A 24,255-nucleotide genomic window follows, 5' to 3' on the forward strand; every position below is an offset into this window, starting at 1 on the left:
CAAGAAGAAAATTATCTCTACTGGAAGGAGGTGTAAGTTATCTTCTCTTCTCCACAGGGATATGTATTTGGGCAATTTCCTTTCCCACCTGAAAACTGCAGTAAGGGGATTGGGTAAACTAAAACTCTCCATTTATTTTAGCCAATAGAAGGCCACAGGAGATTGGAGGCTAACAATCTCTGAACTGGATTCATTCAGATTATACTTTACAAATCTTGGTCCTCCATGACTCGCAGTCATTGTAGACTTCCGTCCAGTTGTATAGCAATGGCCAACCAGTTTCCATTGTATATTGTTGCTCACTCTCAGTTGAGCAAGAAGAGATAATATTCTTTCTTTTTTTTCTGTTATGGAACATGCAGTTGGGATGAGCTGCTTTTTAGAACCTTCTTGTACATTGTGGGTATAACAATGGATAATAAAGTCTTCCAACATAATTTTCTCTTATTTTGTGCAGGATGCTAGTGAAGAAAAAAGAGGTGGAAGAGAAGACAAAAGAGGCAGAGAAGAAGGGGTAACTACTGAATTCTAATTCTACTATGGACTTAGCCAGGGGTCAGCAAACTTTTTCAGCAGGGGGTCGGTCCACTGTCCCTCAGACCTTGTGGGGGGCCGGACTATATTTTGAAGGGAAAAAAATGAATGAATTCCTATGCCCCACAAATAACCCAGAGATGCATTTTAAATAAAAGGACACATTCTACTCTTGTAAAAACACACTGATTCCCGGACCGTCCGCGGGCTGGATTTAGAAGGCGATTGGACTGGATCCAGCCACCAGGCCTTAGTTTGCCTACTCTTGGACTTATACTGCTAAGTTTTTTTTCCTTGCCAGCCAGCACAATACATGACAGGTCTCCAATACATTTCTTTCTTGGGGGGGTGGGTTGCAAGAAGACATAACAGTTTGTCCTATTTGTACTGAATGTTGCTTCCAATCTTTCTGCATCTAGTTAATCATGGCCTATATTTACATGAAACCTAGAAGTGTACAGTAATCAGCTGAGCAGCTTTTGCATTTTTGCAGATCAAAACATATCTCTGCTTCACTTTCTTTTAATAAAATTTTATGACTTTTAAATGCATAAAAAGTAGCATATTGTGCAAACTGTAATCAAAACGCTGAAGTAGCCCCAGCAGTATTACCATCTGTGACACTTAGCCATTTCCACAATACATCTTAATTGAAATGTACAAAATCTGTTAGTAAAGTTTTAAAGATGCACATGCAAGTATTTAAAATGCAGCCTTTAGCCTACCCCTTGCTCATATAATTTTAAATAATGCAGTCATGATTATGCAATATGAGAGAGAACGAAAGAAAGAAAGAGAAGGAAAGAAAGAAAGAAAGAGAAAGAGATAATGTTTCCCTTGCAGCTGAAAATCACATCCTGGGGTCAAGTTCCATGTAATAGATAATATAGCTGTGCACCAGTTATGTGTCTTGCCTAAACTGCAGTGTGTGCAAATTATGTACAGTTATATTATGGTTATGAAAAAGTTGAGGACCCCTCCCCAACAGAATCAACACACTGATGCTCTTCAGAGGAATTTTTTTAAAATGTCCAGGGCGTATGCTTATTAATGTGGAATGGCGGCACCCGAAAAGCCTTTTCCTGTGGTTAGAAACTCTTCCTACCTAGAATCTCAAAAGTCCTCCTTTGGTTGTGGTTCCTTAACCCTGTCAAAGCAGCAGATGTTGCCTGGACAAAAAAACGAAACCCCACACAACTGCAATCCCAATATTAGCAATGAGGAAAGGAAGATGGTTCAATTATCATATCCTAAGCTCTGCTGGCATCATATTTGAAGCACATTACTGAGGTTAGAGGACCATTCTTGCAGTTTTCCATCCATTTTTAATAAAATACTTTTCCTCCCAATTGAGAGCAATGCAAGGGTAACCAGAGACAGCTTGGGTCTAAACCTTTGCTTGGTTTGAAGCTTGTCAGCTGACAGAGATGGCTTTGGAGCCTTTGGATCAAAGTTGTTTCCTGATCTTTTACTGGTATGACCCAAATGACCCTGACACCCCCTCTCCTTTTGCCCTTACCAACATCAGAGCTCCAATATCAATTGGGCCACAGCATTGAAAGTTCCCATTGCAGCAAGAAGGGGGAATCCAACACTGTATCTCCTTGTCTCACACTGGATCTTCCTCTCTGATAACAATGCTCTCACTTTCTTGCCCTCTATGTATGTATATCATTGGAAAAGAAGAACCAATATATATTATAGTCCCTGGGATGCCCTCTGAAGGGCCATAGGATTGCCACCACAGATTATAAAAGCAGTGTAGGCCTCTGTGTGTGAGGATGCTTGTTTTGTATTCTGTGTCATATTAGAGCTTCTGAGGAAAATAACATTTGATTTGTATTGCATATCCAGGAATCATCAGCTAGGAAAATATGCATTCCAAACCAGGTAAATGAAAATTTTGGCAACATCACTAGAAATGAGAGCAAAAGTGCCGAGAAAGTGAGAGAAAACCATCTGCATCTTTTTGCATGTCTCCATTTGTAAGATATATTCTCAGATTACTGATGGGAAGAAACGTGCATAGATATTTGTGTATTTAGGGTCTTAGCTTACTAAATGGAAAAGGACAAAATCAATACTCAAGAAATTGCATTTTCCAGCTTCAAAGTACTGCAAACAATGAAGAGAAAATAAATGTGTAACAACGGTCAAAATAAAAAGCAATTGATGATGCCTTCTTGAGATGCATGTTGCAGAACATTGATGATTTATAAAACAATGATGTGACTGAGGCAGGAGGGTGAATAGTAGTTAGAGGTTAATTCTCAAGAACAGCAGGAAGATAGAAGCTCTTTTCACATATAATATTAATCCTATGCAAGAATATATTGAGATGAGCAAAATAGTTCCTGCACACCTGTAATTTACGCTTATATATTGTGCCCACATCCCAGTTATCAATACATGAGACTGTGAAAAGGTTGAAAAATAGGTCACAGCTTTTGCAATGTGTCTATCTGATATGCAACATTATGGGGAACCTTATGTTGTTGGACTCCAACTCCCATCAGCATGGTCCATGGTCAGGGATGATGGGAGCTATAGATCAACAACATATTGGGGCCTCAAGTTCCCCATCCCAGGACTGGTTATAGTCATCCCTCCCAAACTCAGTAGGTATGTGCTTGGTACCACACTGAGGACCAGTCTTCTTGAATGGGCAACATAACCCTGACTCCCAAGGTTCAGATTAATGATGTTGCTGTTTGCTTTTCACTGCCCACATGCCTGAATGTTGTACAGAGGAGCCCCTGTCATTATTGTCATATTGAGGCTTATCAGCTTAAGCCTGACATGTTGCATTGCCAAAGCCCTGCCAGATCCTCACCCCCTCACCAAACCACCTCATCCACTTTTTACACCTCACCAAATGCACCCCCTTCCCAACCCCCCCTTCCCTTAACATTGTCACCCAAACTACACACTTCCCCCTTACAGCTCACCTAAATTGCATCCAGGTTAGCTGCAAAGGAACAACTGGGACAGGGAAGGACAGCTCTCCAGCAACAGTCCTGCTCTGCTGGTGCTTCCCTTTTCCTGATACTGCTGAGGCTGAAATGGAAGCATCAGTGTGCTGTGGCAATGGCAGCAGAGCAGGGATGACGAGAGGACAAGAGTTGGGCTTCAACAACATCAGGAGAGTCTCCATCTCTGATGTATTCATTGTATGTGTTCGGAAGAATGAAAAACAGGAAAATCCCCCCCCCCCACTCTCTCCCCAGAAGCAGTGATGAGTTAATGGTTATGAAGACTGTGATGGGTGAAATATTTTTATGTTTAAGAACAGTTATGATTTTCAGAAATAAGCATAGGAGTTGATGAGAACTGTTTCCACAATCTAACCAAAACTATGCAATAAAGTCCCTGCACTTTCAGTGGAAGATTTAAGCATATGCCTGCATATGCCTCATTAAGGTTAATTAGAGTTAAAATGTTATCTTTTACTGGATCTTGCCCTGTATTCCCTCCCCACACCTGCCCTATTCAATCTAGTTTGCCTTTTGCAGTTTTCAATTATGTACTATTGTTCCATGTTCTTGAAAGTCACATTTATGATGCTGTTGAACATCTATAAGTTCTGACTTACAGTATTGTAAGCATAAAAGTAATTTGATGTGTTTGTTTTACAAATGGCATGCATTTTCATAATGACAAAAGGTTGCATTTGTTTTACAAATCCATCTAGCCTGCCATCCACGGTTGCTACATTTTCAGGCTGTAATAACTGATATCACCTGATATTTAACAGAAATATTTAGACACTGATCAGCAAACAAGTATATATGAGAACAGAAGGGAAAGATCATTGAAGACACAAAGATCTTGCTGAAATTTGGGAAACAGCTTTTGTTTGAACTCCTAGGTCTTTGATTTCTTTTCTTCCTGGCTTCTTATATGCAACATTGTTCAGTTTCATCCTGAGATGATAAGGAAGGCCTGCTGATGGCAATTTTGCAGTTGAATTTTAGCAGGAGAAACAAAAGTATATCTCGCCGAATAATATGCTAACTAAAAACCTGTGATTCAACACAGGCTAATCTCCTGTGCCACTAGACTGAGACTGTGGCTCATAGGATTTTGCATACTGTGGCTTAAATGTACGACAACCTCACTGGCTATGGGATGGCACATGAGGGACAGTCCTATGCGGCTGGCATATGCCTTGCTTTAACCCGCACTGCTAGGACCACTCAGTTTTGTTTCAGCCTGAGCCACAAACAATTGTTTTCACTTGGTAAGTCAATAAAGCTCAGGAGTTGACCTGAGAGGCTATTGAGTCTGGTAAATGGAAAGAATAAGTGGGTAGTGGAGCTACATCCTGGTTTCAGATGCATTGGCCTGAGCTTCTAAGAAAAGGGGAAACAGATGTGGAGGTTTTTAGCTGTTCTCATTTTATCTGTAAGCATCTTTGAGTCCCTGTCAAGTGAAAGGTGAGATATAAATAAAATAAAATAAAATAAAATATAAATATGCCTGAATAATTAGGAGATTGAAGTTAGCACTCTGAAACAAAAATTCTTTCTGTCACCAGTCACCTGCAGCTTATCAAGAGGTAGTGTTTTTGTGGAAAATGCAACCAGCATCTACAAAATTTTAATTTCTCCTTTGTATTTCAAGAACACTGTAAAGTAAATACTGCAAACAGATTGTGTTGTTTTCTTCCAGTGAATATTAGTATCCAGGAGCACTGGAATGTTAATGATTACATGGAAGATTTATTTCTCTCAAGAGCTCTCTTTGGCTTCTGTTTACACCCCATCCTCCTCCCATATCTCCACCTCCCCACACCTTCCACTGAGATCCCTTTTTGCATCTCTTGGTCTTATGTGGATATCAATAGGTGTCTGAACAGCAGAGGGATATACTGGCAGCCAAACTGTCTGGGCAGGCACAAGTTCCTTTGCAGATAGGACAAATAATTTATAGTTACAATATCATTTATGGATCGGTTTAAACAGGACATTAATAATACAGGTGTGTTATCACATTAAGTCAAACCCAAACCAAAACATCTTTACTCAGAAAAGGTTCCCATGAGTGCAATGCAATATGAGTGATGTCTTTCACTGGGTCACAATAATAAATGGCCAAACTATGCATGTGTTTTAGAAACCACAAATTGGCAAGTCTGACCAAAAAAAAGTCGATTGACCTGTTGCTAAACACTTTAGTTCTGAGACCCACAAGCCATCAGACTTATCAGAGGATAGCAGTAACATTGAGTAGCTTTGGCAAATGAAGAACGTTTGAGCATCCAAACCTCAAAGCTCTGTAACTGCCACCTTGGAAACAACATAATTTCATTTTTATTAGAGCAACTGATAAGTTAGTGTTCAACTGAATCCTTGAAACGGGCTAAGAGAAAGTCTGTGTGAACTGTTGTATGATCCTTTTATATCTGTCTACTAACACACACACACACACACACACACACACACACACACACCTTACAATCAAAACCCCAAAGAAGCCCATATGTCTCTTGGCAGGCTTGTGAAAACAATTGATAAACAACACTGACACACAGCACATATAAAATAAATCTTAAAACATACTGCTTGTAATTACCAACACTTCCGTTACAAGATTTGCATAGTGCGGTGTAAAAGAAATTGTACAGCAAGCTCTTTGCTCTTTCAGTGGGAAATTTCAGCTCTGTTGTCTTATAGTTGTTACATTTACAAATGAGATACAACCTCTGCGTCTCCAATGGTAGATATTATTTGTCATGCTGTGAGAAATAGTTTTGGGTTGTTGTCACCTAGTGTGGTGACAAATAGGTTCCTAAAATCTTTCTGAGACTGCTGCATTAGAGAGAAGTCACAATGAAATTTCTACAGACAAGAAAAATCCATATGTTTGTCCTAGTTAGAGGCACCAGATATGTACAATTTCAAACAAAATAATTGCAAGGTTCAGTTGTGCCCTCTACAAGATCGGGGGGGGGATCTACACAACTCTCTTTATGATGCTCCCTTAACTTACGGTAATTTTAACTAAATTTCTTATATAAGGTCATATTTGTTTTCTCTTCCCCTCTCTCTGTGTACCCATATACAAACATATATACATGCATAATTTTATCTGCATGACACCTTTTCATAGTTCAAGCCATGCTCAGGGCAGCTTACAACATGAAATAATGCATAATTGCAACTTACCAAAAGTAGTCATAGACACTAAATAAAACATCAAAAATTACACAACCAAACAGAACCGTTTCCACATAGATCATAATAAGATCCAAAATAAAAAATAAAAAAATATTAATAACAACAGCCCCGCCCCCTGACAAAAATACTCAAGCCAAGAGACCGTTCAGCAGCCTCAGCTTTTGTAGCTGAAGTCAGTCAGGGTCTTGCCCTCTCAGGCTGGGTGAAATAAGGCCTGCAGAGCAGGGAGCAGGTCTTCCAGGACTCACAGCCAATATTATTAGAGACCTAGCTTCTTTATTAGTGTTTATTTTATTGCATTGTAAGTCTAGAACGGCAGGCATTACAAACAATAAAATGAAGAGAGGAATAAGCAAAGACAGGTTTTGTGAAGTTCTGCGACGAGCACACCAAGTGGGGAAGAGTGGGAAATTACATCACAGTAACAAAATTTTCTTTCTGACTACTGTAACTGTTCAATTCTGGTCAGAATTGTTTCAAAACTGCACAGTTAATTTTTTGGAGTGATAGCTGGTCTATGGTACCGGAGAGCAATATCCAGACTTCCCTGGACTTTCCATGTGATGTGACTTGCTCATGCTTCCATAATTCAGTTCCAGAAGGAATATATTTCATTTGTGGCTCTCAATGAGCTATGACTACGAAATGGTATTGCTGATGCCTTGGCCTTGCTTTCAGATGCAGGGATTTTGAGACTTGGCTTCTAGGTGAGTACCAGAGCCCGATAGGATGCTAGCTATGCTGGGGAATAGAAGTTCAGCAGACCATCGGGACAGCCTTGACTTCCAATGTCAGAGCTGCTTACTCAAGGTAAGAGAACTCACAGAGAGTTCAGCAATTTCAAAGAAGAGGCTACCTATCTGGAAATGATGCGGATTGAACCTGAGACCTTGTGGTATAGCTCATTAAATACCCCATTCATATGAATACTTTTACCCCAAGTAATTTGGGAGTAATTCAACAATGACAGTTTTTGGTTTTTTTTAAAAAAATGTCTTTTTAACAGGGTATTGCACATGTGTGTTTGTTTGGATTTATAGTTACTGTTGTGGTACTTAAAGCACAAACACTGAGAACCCAGTGAATGGCCTCCTAGAGTTGTTTGGGTCAAGTAATAAATATAAGGCCAAGGGTAGACAACTATTCCTGTAATTTATGCAGAAATTGGATCAATTAAAACAAATTGCCATCTCATTAAGGTCTCAACATTGCCACTTCTCAATAATAGTGTATTGCGTGTGTAGGTCCCCAGGCCACCCCTCAAATAACTTCACACATAACACATAATTTTGTTTTGGTTTTTGGGCACTATTTTGGCCACAACTTTATTAAAATACAAAATCAGTGAGTGGTTGTTTTTGACATTGGTTATGACTATCTGTCCCCCCGCCTGGGACAGAACTGACATCCCGAGGTCCGATCGGTAGCCAGTAGAAGGGAAAATCTAACTTGGGGATCATTTGAGCTAAGTGTCGGACCCACGCCGCTCACCCCAGCAGCTCCCCGAAAGCTTGCCGGCCCGGTCCTATGACAAGGATTCCCATGACAGGGATTGGGCAGCCCTGGTCCCATGACAGGGATTGGACGAAATCATGGCAAGCCCCAGGATTCCTTTAACGGAATTCCCTTCAGCGCAACGGGAGGGGCAGGCACGGCCTAACCTGACCCCTCCACCACCAGCATATTATAACCAATGCCTAACCACAACCTTACAAGTTGTGACGAATTGCTGAGTAGTAGGCAAAAACCAAATGGCACAGCCAATCACCAAATGGCAAAATTCCTACTAGGCCCCTGCGCCAAGGCAGACGACCCCATGACAGGCAAAGCAAGGTCAACCGGAAAAGAGGGTGGGCGGGCGGATGATCCGATGCACTCTGCAAAGAGAAAGAGAAACCAGAGTGCACTGATATTTAAAGACTATGGTCCCACCCACCCAATTTGCAACATACAATTTGCCCCAGCAACCCGGTTATCCAATCACAATGCCAGGCAACAACTATTAACCTGCCTGGCAACCAGAGGCCTGGCCCGGCGGCCCGCACCGCAACACGTGCTCTCATTTATTGGAGAACACGCTTTATTATGCCCACAGTTTGACTTTAATGCTTGATTTATGCAATATCTTTAGGTATGAAATTAAGAGGTAAAATAATATTGAAAATGAATTTGGCACACAGAACAGATATTACAAGTGAACAAGTGAACAAGCTGGGAAAATATTTTTGTCATTATCCTGTCATTTTATCAACAACAATCTCCTTTGTTGTTCTGGAGAGATTAATTACTACGTTTCTTTTTGAAATCCATAGTGGTAGAGTTGAAATTGACATGTGAAATAATCTGCTGAAACACAAATTTCAAGGACTGCTTTCTGGTTTTCTGTTCTGCAGATACATTTACAAACACAAATTTCACTTCATGTCTCAAACAAAGTGAATTAAAGTTCTGGTTTTCTTTTGTAAACTTTTGCTGCATAGAAGTGGCACTGAATTCTGCCTGAAGTGAAGTTCAAGGGAAATCAGAATACTTCCTACCTAGGCAAAATTTCTGAGGATTTGTAATGGAAGCTAATACAAATTTGATAGGTCTAGCAAAATTTTCCACATGTCTGTCTTATTACTATATTATCACTATATTGTTGCCTACTTCTTTCTTTACAAAAAAAAATTATTTGCATTTTTATTACAGAAACAAAAAAACCACACACATCCCACATCCCCTTCCCTCCACCCACCAATTATACAACTTTCATATCAATCACAACATACAACTAATGCCTAGTGACTCCCCTTCCACCCTTTTCCTGGTTTCTTTACTTTTCTACTAAATCACATATTCCAAATTTTTAATCTTCAAATGTCTTCCTATTTCTATTTCTTCAAATTTCTATTAGCTCCTATTCTGCTGGATTTGCTCAAGACCTGCTAGGTTCATTACTTGTTTACACTGGTTCTTAACATATTCAATAAACTTTTTCCAATCCTCCTTATATTCTTTATCATCCTTTTATCTTATCCTACTTGTTTTACCTGCCAGTTCAGCATATTCAAGCTTTTTAAACTGCCACTCTTCCTTAGTGGGTACCATACTTGTTCTCCACCAATAAGATTTGATTCACAGTGGTGGCATATAATAATAAATTCTTTTGTTGTCACCATTCCCAAGAGTAATGTTTCAGGGGTTTTTTTTTGGGGGGGGGGAGTTTTTTGTTTGTTTGTGTGTGTGTGTTTTTTAATATATTTTTAAATTCATTGTAAATTACTTCCCAGAATTCCCTGATTACCTTACAGGACCACGAAAAAAGATCCCGCTACTTCATTGGATTTCCAACATTTCCCTTTTTCTTTTTTCGTTAATTGGCAGGTGTTAAGTATCATCTGTGGGTAATTTTCATCATATTTTCTTTTAATGCATAACATCACCTAAAGCAAATTTTGAAGTGAATTTTTTTTTTGGGGGGGAGCCCAAAAAAGAACATGGAAAGAAAACAAAGGGTGACTGTGGGAAATAATTTCTACTTCTTTTAGGAAAATAAAAAAGCAATAGTATTGTTGTTATAATTATATCATCATTGTACACAAACAATGTACCGGTATACTCAAACAAATAATTATAGCTCAGTTTTAAACTGTTAAACATCATCATGAAAATATCTCCCATTTTTTTCCTTGCATTCCATACACATGGGAAGTATATATATTTATACCAGTTGGGATGTGGCTGTTCCCAGATGGCATTCCCCAAACGGTAATTCATATATTTTAATTGACATGCCCCAAATTACTATATGAAGAAGAGCTGTAGCGCAGTGGTAGAGTCCCAGGTTCAGTGCCTGGCATTTTCCTGCATGAAACCCGGATCAGAAGGCAAACTAGTCAGCCCAGGGCAAACAGTTCACTGGGTCCACAGCTATTTCATCCATCATGCACACTGCCTCCTGCCTCTCAGGACCATACCTTGTAACACCACAATGACAGAATAAGTGTGCAGAAAGAAATGGTAGTCTGGGAAGACTACTAGTTGAAGGGATAAAGAAAAAGTGATGATCATTACTCATGGCAAACAAAGCTATTCTAAGTGTAGGCTGAATAGCCTGGCAGGCTGCAGTTTATCTTGGCCCTGGGTGCGGGGCCAAGTGCCACCACTGGGCAGTTGATCCTGTGCCCAGAGGAATGCCCACGAGGCCCTGCCGCCATTGGACAATTTTAGCATCAGGGGATGATCTGGCCTACCATTTGCTGGTTCACGAGAGCGGCCTTGGGGCCAGCCCACAAAGGCATTTGCCCTAGAAGAGCAAAGGGACATATGGCCAAGATGGAGCCGGGAAGTTAACACCAGCACATGGTAACGCTTGTATTGGCTTGAGAAGGAACAGGAAGTAAAGTCTTAAAGGACGTAATTCACCAACAATAGTTACTAGAATAAAAGAAATCACTGAGCAGGAAGAACAGATTGCTTTTCTGTTTATCATCCCCCAAATGTTGCAATGACCGCTCCCCGCATAAAAACGGGGGGCGCCCTTTGCGTGGACGCGCGCAGCCCCTGGATCTGGAGCGGCTCCATCAGCATAGGCTTGGCTTCGCCTTCCTTCAGGTGGGATACCTGGAGGTCTCCGCCTACCTCAGTCAGCTATCCAATCCCACCAAGGAGACCAGGCCAGGTAGGGGAGGGATTACCTGCCCACACAATAGAGGGAGGATCTTACCTGGGAATCCTCACTTGGCTCCAGAGCTTCTCCCACCCTACCCACCCTCAGTTAATGTCTTCTTTTGCAGGTTAACTTTTCTTCACTTTGCAGGTTAACTTTTCTTCACAGGTATGCGGGCGCTGCTACATCAAAGTTGCTATTAAAGGGCTGGAAAGGAATTTCCCTGCATTGGCAGGTTTCACCTTTCCCATAGCAAAACGGCACAACTTTGGCGGTATCAGGCCTTGGGTGGAATCCTTTAGTCTATCTTCCTCTTTGCAGGGGCGATACCAGGGTGCCCCGTTAAAGGGGTTTCTGAAGGGAGGCTTCGACCGTACGCCGAAAGGTCATCATTGCTCTCCCCTGCGGCGTCGGCGTAACGGGGGCGGCTATCTCTGCTTGAACATATGTTCTCCAGAGCTGGCCCATCCCCCCCACACACACTGGATAACCCTGATGCTCCCTAGGTCCCCGGCTGGGGACTGGGGAGGGATAACGCCCAATGCCTGAGCCAAGGTCTACCCACATTTGAAATTCAATAAAGTTGTGGTCAATTTAATCCCATAGCTCGTTGTCTTGAGTCGTTATTCCACATGACGGGGGGGCCGCTCGGGATCTGGGGGACTCCGCCTGTCCACGCAAATGTTGTTGCTTCACTCCAAACAGTACCAGCCTAAGTTGGTATTGGGTGACCTTTCCACAGAGGCTACTTGGGTTTCCAATGAGAGAGATGAAGCAAAGAATATCCACTAATGCACCAGCTCCTTCAGTACAACCCCCTGCCCAGGCACATTCCTGTATTCTCCAAGAAGATATTTATTTCTGCATATCCACTATTATTCATGGAATGTGGAAGTAGCCTTGACTTAACCTTTGTTTTTCAGCTTCTCCATTGGATAAACTTAAGTAATAAACACACAAATCCAAGCCTCTAATAAACATCCATATAAACCTTTGGGGTGTTGGATTTAGTTCCATTCATTTGGACTGATAACAATTATGGATTAACTTCTTTATTTATTTGGCTCTGCTCCTAAACACACACATTGTTAGTGCTATCATTCTGAGACTTACTCATGGATAAGCATGTTTAGCAGAAGGGATTGCGTTTTTAACAACAATTTTCCCTTGGTGCTTCTCTGGTGAATGTTTGTGTGTTGGTTCCCCCCACCCCCTTTTTTTTACCACTTGGTTTTTGCAAACATGAAGATGTATTGGGGACATCAGAAACTGAACAGCTCTACATTATTAGATTCAACACTATAAGGAAGGAAAAGTCCAAATAATGATTTTAGATACCTGACTATATTTATGAAGGTGCCGTGCTAGTCAGAAGCTGTTCACCATAACTAGAAGGATTGTTTTGGCTGAGCCTTTGAAATGTGGTTCATGATATACTGCCAGCACACTCTTCTGTCAAAGAGCTATTTCATTAGTTTATGGATCCCCTTAAATGTTGTGTTGTTTGCAAACTCAACAACAACAGTGCATCTTTTGTTCCAAATTTAGTTTGGTTTCAATAATTTCTCTAGCCAGTCAATACAAATAACTTCCTTGACAGAGCTTATAGACTTTTCATAAGCACTGCATTCTCAAGCTTTATCTGTTTGCCTTTCATAAGATTACTTAGGTTAGCATATTTGCTTGAGAAAAATAAACTGAAGGAGACACTATGATAAAACTCTTCCTGAGAAAAGAAGAAGAAGAAGGGGAAAGACGATATAAAAAAGCACTTTGTCAGCTTGTCTCTCAAATCCATATCTCTGTGTGGAGGGGGATTACTATTTGTATTTTTAGGGGAAAGGTATTATAGGATGGCCTTTGGGTAGTAGGACTACACAGCAGAGGTGCCAGATGGATAGGCGGGGGGAAACCATGGCTGTGAAATACAACTAGGGCATTGTGTTGTGACACTGATGGGTTCAAAACTGCGAACTCACAGGCCTGGCAAAATTCACTGAGAATAAAATTCCAAAACCAGGGCACCACTGCATGGAAGGCCCTATTTCTTGTTTCCATCCTCTCGTGTCTAACAGTGCTTGAAACAAGAAAAGAGCCTCTCAGACAAATTTTAATGTACAAGTAGTTTGATGTTAAGAAGAGGTGATTCTAGCACTTGGGTCATAAGTCATTTAGGACTTTATAGGTCAATACCAACCTCTTGAATTGTGCTTTGAAATAGGACCAGAACATGGTTGCACCTGAGGTGACGTGCCAACTCCCCGAGTGCCAACTTCCTCCAACACCACCTCTTACTTCCTCTCCACCTTCCTCTTTTTCTTTCTTTCTTTCTTTTTTTTTTTTTTTTTGCTGCACATCGGGGTTGGTAGCGCAGGCCCCTCTAAGGCTCTCGGGGGACAAGTTGCCCACGTTTTGCTCTGAGGAATGCCTTCCTTGGTGGAGGCATTGTGGGCGAGGTGGCACAGAGAGAGACCACCCCTCTTTGCAGAGGCAAATCCTATTTAAAGTTTCATACTGGTAATGTGCAAAACTTTACATAAGTATTCTTCACCTCTCCACCATTACTAGAATGAAATGTTGGCCGCATTGCCACAGTGCCTCTCCCCAAGGAAGGGTTTTTCTTCAGATCACATCTACCTGGCTCTCCGGGTACCTGCATAGATATGCTATTGGCAGGTTGTGTCAGGAGCAAAGTGTCAATGCCTAGGCAGATCGTCGGCAGATCTGCTGGGTCAGGGTGGTGAATGTCTGGCCTGTGGTGGCAGTTGTGACAGTAGCCCATGAAACAGTGACAGGTAGCTGTTTAGATGGGCAGAAGCCAGAAGCAGAAGTGGACAGACTGGAGACAGGAGGTAATGATTGTCTGAGACAAGGAGTTCCGTTTTGAGATGGCCTTGCTGGGAGCCAGCATAATTCCATTTGCTTTGTCCCAGTCTACTTTATCTAGTTGCTGAATTTTGAGCCAACTGCAGTGTCTTCAAAGGCATATAGCATGTTAACAGGAAACTCCAAACATTGTGCTGCAGTACCTTGTCTGTGCAAATATCTGCCAAGTGATAGGCTCTCTCACATGTTCATCAGCCTCAGATCTGTGTTCTCTTCAGGCAGAACTAATGCAGAAAGGAGCAACTCATAATTTCTGGCCACTAATATGTAGGGGGGCGCATCATGTTTGATCCTAAGCACCTGCATTGGCTTTAGAACTTACTAAAGAGTCGGTAGCTCTATTTACAGCCTCAATCTGCCATTCAGACCTACTTGAGTCTCCCTCCCTCACACACTGTTCCCTAGAAACTGCTAGTGAATATGATCAAGTTTCCCATTAGAGTCTAATCTTTAGGATAGATCAGGTAAATGTCAGAATGTTATTCTTGTGCTTATGAATTATTCAAAAATATTTTAAAGTAAAGCTATTATTGGCACCACAGTGACCTGAAAGGAGTTTAATTTTCTGTAGTACTAGAAAAGGATTTGCTACTGTCTGGAAAAGGGGAGACATTTTAGGAAAGCTCTCAGTGTTTAAGACCTAGGATATTTTGTATTTAGCACAAGGGTGGTGAACTCAGGAGGGTGCTCTTTTCCCTCCTGTGTAATATTCTGAGGGGCACAAACCATCAGTAGACAAGACCAAATCCAAAAGCAGGTGAGTCCACATCAGTCCATCTACACCAGGCTTCCTCCACCTCAGCCCTCCAGATGTTTTTGGCCCACAATTCCCATGATGCCTAGCTAGCAGGACCAATAGTCAGGGATGATGGGAACTGTAGTCTCAAAACATCTGGAGGGCCGAGGTTGAGGAAGCCTGATCTACACACTGCATCCAGATTCACACTAAACCAGCCAGCCAGCCAGCCACATACACCCCACCCTTCACTCTCATCCATATTCATGCTGGGGTAGCTCAGTTGGTAGAGCATGAGACTTTTAATCTCAGGGTCATGGGTTCAAGCCCAACCTCGGGTAAAAAAATCCTGTGTTGCAGGGGGTTGGACGAGATGACCCGTGTGGTCCCTTCCAGCTTGTATTCAGAGGCTTACTATCTCTAACAGTGGAGGCAGAACATGGCCATAAGGGCTAGCTGTCATGGATAACTTTATCCTCCATGAACTTGTCAAATCCTCTTTTAAAGCCATACAAGTTGGTGGCCATCACTACATCCTGTAACCCAACAGGCCCTTCTAAACCTTACAAACTGGTATCATATATCAACAATTAGTTGTATGGCAACTTCAAACTAGACATAATATTAGTATTATGTCAATAACTGAGACTGCATTTCTCTGCACACTTACCTGAAAGTGAACCTCATTGACCACAGTGAAACCTAGTTCTAAGTAAACATGTGCAAGATTGTGCTGTCAAGAATGTTTTAAAACATATTTGTCACATGAGCATAAAGGGGAACAAATAGCCTATAAAAAAGGCTTCATCTTGATTAAGCTGTGCAATATTTTGCAAATTATCTCCCTTTTCTGTTGGCAAATTATCACCATGAAATGATATTCTTTACACATTTAATTTGAAGAATCAAATTTTATTTTTTTTACCCCACAATTTGAATGATTTTGTGTACATATGCGTCAGCTTGCAAAAGAATGCTGAACTATCTTCTTCAGTTTATCAACTCTGTTAGTTGCTATTATTGTGTGATACATTACATAATATGTTGTTCTCATTTTTCAAATAGTCTAGAAAAGCAGTGAAAACTCTTTCAGCAAGTGTGATTATTAATAACATATATTTATCAAACTTTCCTAAAAATTTTGAATGTAGTGGATGAGTCTCAGAAATCATAACTTGTAACTTGTTTCCAATAGACAACAATAGGTCAGGGCATGTTATGCCCTGTTGCTCTCTCTATCATCTGGTAATTACCTGTATTGTCTCTAGACATGGCAGAAAGTAAGAAAAATGCTAACTTTACAATTTTAGCCATCTAGCAATTTAGATAGATGATAGATAGATAGATGATAACAGACACACATGCAACTATAAAAAGAGGTTAGTAGCTACAGCACCAGCACAACTTGTGCAGTTGATGCAAGATATGAGTTCATCTAGTCATGATGCAGATAGTTACATTTCTCTTTATAAATATATGTTCTTCTTTGTTCTTTGGAGAATGAAATATGGGATTTGCTCTCATAAGATGTAGTGATGGCCACCAACTTGGATGACTTCAGAAGTGGTTTAGGTAAATTTATGGAGGATAAAACTAACAGTGTCTACTTGTTTTGATAATTATGTTCTTTCTACCTTCACTGTTGGAGGCAGTACCAGTTGATGGGAATCACAAGTAGGGAGAACCCTGTTGCCCTCAGGTCCAGTTTTTGGGTTTCCCATAAGAACACAAGAAGACCCTGCTGAATCAGGCTAAATATCCATCTAGTTCAGTAACCTGTTCTCACAGTTGGCTAAACAGATGCACATGGGAGTCCACAAACAGACATCTGGTTGGCCACAGGATGTGGGACTAGATGGGCCTTTAGTTTGATCCAGAGCCATGGTTCCCAACCATACACCTCACAGGGAGGCAATTTGATTTTTAAGGGGGGCAATTTGAGAATGAGTTTTTAACAGTGACTGGCCTCTTAGGCTTCCTCCTCGTGAATAGTTCACTATGTCATGGGGGGGGGGGATCAGGATTTTAGAGATGCTTAGGTGGGGCACGGCCAAAAGGGGTTGGGAACCACTGATCTAGAGAGACTCTTCATATGTTCTTGTGTTGAAATTTAAAGTCCAGTTATGGTCGCTAAAATGTCCTCTAGTTAATATAATATTTCCCTGAAACTTCCAAACTATTATATATATATATATAAAGTGGCATTTAAATATTGTATCTTGTCTCAATGCTTATTTTCAAGGGTACTGTCTGGAAGGCATTATTTTGGCAGTCATTACTGCTCATTTGCAATGTGATTTTTTAAAAAAAGGTATCTGTGCAATGGATATTAAGGAATGTATAACAGAGACATTTTCCTTTGTCAGAAGAATCATCATTAAAACACACACAAGTGCAAGCATCACTCAATTGGTGCCAACCCCAACAAATGTATGGTCAGGCAAGAGACCCAATGGGAGGATCCTTACTGAATGGAGCTAGTGGAAGGCCCAGAAACGGGCCTGAGAGTGGGGCTGAAGCTGGACCAACCTGGGAACCACTGGATCCTCGGCTGTTCTCATAGCTGTAATATGATAGCATTGAGTCAACTGCATGCCCAGTTGTCCTGCTTCCACTGTAGCCACTGTAATCAGCAGGTCTGCAAGTGTAGTGGTGGCCCCACAGCTCCACCAAGCCCTGCTTGGAGCACAGGTGAGGCAAGATTGTGCTCTAATTTACCCAGAATTCATTATGCACTTGTCTTATCTTTCCTTAGCATGAAACCTGATTTTTGACTTATTCATAGCTTAAAATTCCCAAATATTTCTTATTAAGCATCTCCAATTGCTTATGGTTTAGCGTTCAAAAACCCCCCACATATATTCTGCTTCTTATTTTGTAGATGAATTGGTACCATTCTAAGTAGCTATTCCCAGCAATACTGCAAGGGGGGGGGGGGAGCAAACCTCTTATGCACCTTATTATGTTGCCACCCAGATTAGCTCCTTACAGTGCTCTAGATAAAACGAGACGAATCTACTACATCCCAGTAATGCCCCAGTTTCCAAGAAGGCTGCTGTTGTGGGGGGTTGGGGACAACATCCCACAATACTCAGAACTCCTTACATTACCAAAGCAAAATGATAAGAAGCCCCTCACCCCCAAAGAAAGAAAAAAGGGAGGGAGGGAGGGAGGGAGGGAAGGAAGGAGAGAGAGAGAGAGAGAGAGAGAGAGAGAGAGAGAGAGGGAAAGAAGGTAGTTAGGTGACCACCTTAACTCACACTTTCATATGCTTGTGCAGCACTAATAACCAGCACAATAATAATAATAATAATAATAATAATAATAATAATAATAATAGAAATGTAGTCTGGTTAGATGCAAGCAAACCAGGAGAAAGCTAGGAAGTAAAAATGATCCTTCTTGGTCTATGAAATAAAATGGGTTGCCAATATGAGCGTGAATCCACATCCCTCCCCCCTACAATCATTCATGTCTTATGAAGACATAATGAGTTGTTCATCTGCAGTTTCTGGCCCAATCTGCCATCCCTATAATTTTCCTTTTATAAACTACATAGGAATCTCAATGCCTGCCTCAGCAGAAGCTATTATTTATTGGCTGACTTCCAGCAGATGCCATAAATTGGCCTAAGTTCACAAGCCTCAGCGAAACTTTCAGTGAACTTGGCTGTGGAGGTTTTTTTTACCTTTGATACCGTTAAAAACCTGTACTTAAAGCTACTTCCCACCCCTTCTCACATAAAGAAAGAAACCTATGAAAGCAGCCTGAAGAACAGCAATAACCATTTTCACAAGGTTGACTCTTTGGGCCCTAAAGGCACACTCAGAGAAGGAAAAATAGTTTTCAAACTATTGATCTTATTACAAAAAAAGGAGGAGAAAACATGATGGGATAGGTTTGTGCTTTTCAAAAACAAGATATAAAGATGACCCAAACAGGAAATTATGTTTCCTCTGCTGGGGAAAACAGTGCAGATTTTTCCCATCCCCCAAATCAATCTCAAAAAATGGAAATTAAAATCAATAAGGGTGGCGGGGTTTTTTTTATTATTAAAAAAATCTTTCTCTAAATACCTGTGGATATCAGTATGCCTGCATGATAAGTCATCGCAGGTCAAAGCTCTGAAGTTTTAATTCACAGCACCATTGTGTCTGTTTGACCATCTATCTGTTCCTTTAAAATGGCTGCATCAACAAAGGACTGTTATTTAATTTTCCACTTAAATTTTAAGTACAAATGAAAAGGCAGCCCTGTATGGCAGTAGCTGATTCCAGGTCTAAAAGCTAACAATGAGCTGCTCTTTTGCTTTCTCACCATACAGAATTATGTGATGTTCCAGCACTCAGCACCATCGCCTTTGAAATTAGAGCATATAACTCTTTCAGCAGAAGAAAAAGGAATTTATTCACAGATTCCATTATTTTGCAACATATGACTCTTATTAATTAAGCATGATCCATTGATCTAAAGAGGTGTAACACAGTTTCGCTTCTGAGAAAGAAACTTCTATATTAGCTGGAATTTTGAATTTACTGGTGGACCATGAAATTTTTTTGATCAGAAACTGTTCCTTTATTCAATAAGAGGCCTCTCTAAGAGGACTTTGTACAGTAAATATTTCAGTAGTCATTTTTTTCCTCTAGATTAAAAACCCAATGATTGTTTTATACCTTTTTTATATGAACAGGGGGCTGAGACTGTTTTTTCTTTAAAAAATGTCACCTGGGATATACATGGACCATATTTGAGTCTTTGAAATTATTCACAAAAGTAATTTATTGCTTCCTTTCTAAAGGGATATAAGGAATATTCTGCTTTCTTTCTTGATTGCTTCCTTTCCCTTCCATTATTATTCCCCTGTTGTACAATTTCTTGTGCTACTATGAAATATAAATCTATTTTTATCACAGGAAAATATGCATAATGATATAAAACATATTTCAATTTATTTAGCCTTTTCTGGGATAAAGTCCAATTATGGTCTTTAAACTATCCTCTAGTTGGTATTATTCTTTCACAGAACTTCCAAGCTGTTTTATGATAAAGAGGCATTTAAATACTGTATCTTGTCTCAATGCATATTTTTAAGGTACTATCCAGAAGGCATTCTTTTGGCAATCATTACTGTTGTGTTAAATATGCGTTGAGACACAGGGTGATCAAACACACACACACACATACCCTATGCTGATCTTCGTACGCTGGATATTAAAGTTTGAATGTGACATTTTCCTTTGTTAAGAGAAACATCCTTTATTAAAAAAGAACGTAAGAGCAAGTTCTGATTAGCATTGTGCAAATTGTTTTCCTTCTTGATGGGAAACAGCTTTTTTAAAAAAATAAATAAATCTATGGATTCTCTCATCATTCAGCTATCACTTTATAGCTGATGTAAAAGTTACATGTGGTGGAAATTCTATCTCTGATTTAACCCTTGTCAGACAAGTGCCCTGCATCTTTTCACATTAGTTCTGATATTCACTGAAAGGTAGCACTGGAACAGCACAGCAGGAAAATGGTGTGAGCTCTTCCATCACACAGATGACCTCTTGCATGAGCCACAGCCTCTGTATGAACAGCCGTTTGTCTGGAAACTCCATCCAGTTTCAAATTCACAAGTATCTTTCTTGCATGTTCCAGGCTGTCCTATTACAGTGGTACCTCCAGTTACAGACGCTTCAGGTTACAGACGCTTCAGGTTACAGACTCCTCTAACCCAGAAATAGTACCTTGGGTTAAGAACTTTGCTTCAGGATGAGAACAGAAATTGCACTCCGGCGGTGTGGCGGCAGCGGGAGGCCCCATTAGCTAAAGTGCTACCTCAGGTTAAGAACAGTTTCAGGTTAAGAACGGAACTCCAGAACGAATTAGGTTCTTAACCCGAGGTCCCACTGTACTTCCAAGGCTGAAGTTATTACTGTAATCACAAGTGAAAATATGTTGCAGGTGGTGGACAGTCATACACACTGACTCCTGTACTGCATACAGAAAACAATATCACACAGCCACAAGCTTGTCCTCTGAACTTTGTGCCCTAGCAGTTTTCAAGTTTTGTGCAAGTTTCTCTAAGGCAATATGCTGCAAATTTTCATACCAATATCCATGGACATTAATTTGGAAATCCAGTGTTTGGCTCCCACTGAGACCAAAAGTGAACTATGAATTTATTATGGTGCAAATCTATGTCACACATCTGAGTCACTGCATCCAATTTAACATATTCCCATGCGTCCCTTAGAAAGTTTTTGTCATTTTGCCAACAGTCAAGGCAAAAACTTCAGAATTGCACTTCTTTGTTGTGCAAGGATAGTCTATATGATAAACTGAATACTGTTAGTAGAAAAAATGTGAAAGATGAATGTCTATTTTGCTAGTGTGAAATGTTCTGAACCACATAGTTATCTACATAAACTGTATTAATTTTCTGGAGTTCTGCTAACACAAAGGAAAACCATTTTTACAGTTCCTGAACTTGGGTACAGCAGAAGGATAAAGTGTTTCTCAAGAGGAAAACGCAGGGTTTTCACTTTCTTTGAAATGTATAATTCTATCGGTCATTAGGACACTCAAGGGGTTAATATACCCACAAATCACTTCCCTAATGTACAATGGAGCATCCTAATGATTCTTTTGCTGTTCCTTACCTGTAACAGGAGACATATTACAAAACTTATTGGGATGGTGGAAAAGACTAAATACATTCAATGAGCCCTCTAAACAGTCCTGCTAAATGCCCTTAAAAAGCACCTTAGAGCATAATTGAGAACATGAAAACTTCAAATGACTAATCTTAAACTAGAATCTCCATTGACTTTAAGAAAGTGACTGTGGAAACCTTGAGAATTTAAAAAAGCTTCTGATACGAGCTTATAGATGACAGTTCAGAAGAACCAAGTGAAAGAATAGGAAGAGGAAGGAAGGTATATGAAAAAAGGTAGAGTAGTGAAAAGTACTATCCCAATTTAGGCTAAGAGCCTAAACTGAGATACCAGTAGACATATGATCAGTCTTGGCTTTGAAACCAACAACATTGAAATGCAGATTATGTGTGTGAATCTGATTGGATGAGGGGATAGGGGAGCTACTTTCCTTGGGAATTTTTCCAAGCAATATTTCGCTAATCAAGGCCCAATTCAACCTATGTTTTTTAATGTAAATATTCTCTCTCTCTCTCTCTCTCTCTCTCTCTCTGTGTGTGTGTGTGTGTGAGAGAGAGAGAGAGAGAGAATGTGTATGTGCCAAAAGCATGTACTCTGATCCTGATGCACTGTCCACCCAGACACTTTCTTTTGTTATAATCATGACAGACACTTTTCAAGCATTTTCCTGAACACATGAGCATTAAAATTGCATGCAAGCCCCCACCCCACCCCACAAATCCTTGCAAGGTTCTTGGCTTCTTTGTCCATTCAGCACAAAGCTCAAGGGGGACAATGGGGTGTGGGGAATTGCATGCACCCCCCCCCCGCAGTTTACACCCTTGCATGTTCAGGTAAAAGCTCCTCTTAAGCTGTTATTTGCCACACTAGAAAAATGCATGTGTAGGGTTTAGTCCCTTCACGTGCTCCCTCTATGGACCAGAGTCCTTCCTGGCTCCCAGGGTTAAACTTAGGATAAGTGAAGCCACACATGCCTGTTGTATGTTTTAGAAATAACTGCTTTCACATTTCATCCCAACACTTATTTTAAAGATGTTCTTTTGTCCATTACTCCTAAAAACATTTTTTTTTTAGAAAGAAAGAAAACAAATTTTGTTTCTCACTATTTATTTTTAGTTTTGCAAGCTTGAGCTTTTATGAAACCCAAACTGCAGGCCTAATGAGAACTGGCATTTGCTCACTGAACAGAAGAAAAGCATCGTGGTTCTTACTGCATAGATAACAATGTTTGAGCATAAACATAAAAAGAAACAGAAACGCCTGGACTGCACTAGCTTACAATCCAATTAGTTCATGTGACCACATTGGATATCTCCTACTTCTGAAATGGCCTGTTGTCATTTAGAGTCAATTGGGATGGCAGCGATTACTTCTCATATTGTTTCCAACTCAAAACATATTCATTCTTCTGTGCTTGACCACCTGTTCATAATACTGAAATGTTTAATGCACATTTGTTATCTTCAACAGATAAGGATCTTCCATTTAATTTCTTTGAAGAGGCAGGATCTCCCAGAATTGCAGGAAGATGATAGTGATGAAGCACAATACCAGCTGATAACTGTTGATGAAGGAGAGTTGGTAAATGCACCCTACCTAGACTTCTCAAAGCTATGGGCCACTCAACAGTGCACTTGAATAAATTAATTCAATCAATTCTGGCTCAGAATGTAATAGAACAACATGGAGAGAGGAAAGTAGAGTGATATCAGAAATTCACATTTCTAGGCTGTGTTTACCATATTATTGAAAGGGTGCTTGTTGTGTAATGGATAATCTGAAAGTGAAGTAGCCAGCATTAACCAGCATGTTGTCCTCAGTTTTACAGATCTCATTATTATATATACCAACAGCAGGGCTAATGGTTTTGATGCATCACAAAGTGTGTACAAGACCTCTGCATCCTATTTTGTACCCATTTAATGCAGTTGCCACAGGTGCAATACCCATTCTTTGCAAAGGAAAATGGGCCTGCACTTTCCCCTCTCATTTATTGGCAGGAGAAAGTTTCTCTGGATAGGTGAGCTGAAGAGGAGAGTTGGGGGGGGGGGAGAGATTAGTCAGCTGCCACCGCATCCCTATAGGATTCTCAATCCACACTTAATAGGCTTTTCCACTGTCAAGTTAGGGAGGAGGACTGATATTATGGGCATGATCCAGACAAAGTAAAGTATGTTTAAGTTTGTCACATTCCAATGGGAGAAGATTGAGGACAGCACTGTGCCAGGCCATTTTACTGGCTGAGTGGCGCTGTGGGTTAAACCACAGAGCCTAGGGCTTGCCGATCAGAAGGTCGCCAGTTCGAATCCCCACGATGGGGTGAGCTCCCATTGCTCGGTCCCTGCTCCTGCCAACCTAGCAGTTCGAAAGCACATCAAAGTGCAAGTAGATAAATAGGTACCGCTCCGGCGGGAAGGTAAATGGTGTTTCCGTGTGCTGCTCTAGTTCGCCAGAAGTGGCTTAGTCATGCTGGCCATATGACCCGGAAGCTGTACGCCGGCTCCCTTGGCCAATAAAGCGATATGAGCGTCGCAACCCCAGAGTCGGCCATGACTGGACCTAATGGTCGGGGGTCCCTTTACCTTAAATCCTTCCTGCCAAGTAAAG

General features: G+C 40.7%; 1 long non-coding RNA gene across 1 annotated transcript in view; it reads right to left on the bottom strand.

The window, feature by feature from the left end:
- Nucleotides 1-253: 253 nt before the first annotated feature.
- The window catches only part of LOC310761631, a 44,000-nt gene continuing 19,998 nt past the window's right edge, over nt 254-24,255 (bottom strand). Inside the window, exons 3-5 of the long non-coding RNA XR_014547602.1 lie at nt 3,483-3,591; nt 1,640-1,703; nt 254-461 (exon numbers count right to left, since the gene is read on the bottom strand). This is a non-coding gene — a long non-coding RNA (uncharacterized lncRNA). The remainder of the gene's footprint in view (nt 462-1,639; nt 1,704-3,482; nt 3,592-24,255) is intronic.

Source organism: Podarcis filfolensis (assembly GCF_964270895.1).
Source record: "Podarcis filfolensis genome assembly, chromosome: 4".
NCBI classification, from domain to species: domain Eukaryota; kingdom Metazoa; phylum Chordata; class Lepidosauria; order Squamata; family Lacertidae; genus Podarcis; species Podarcis filfolensis.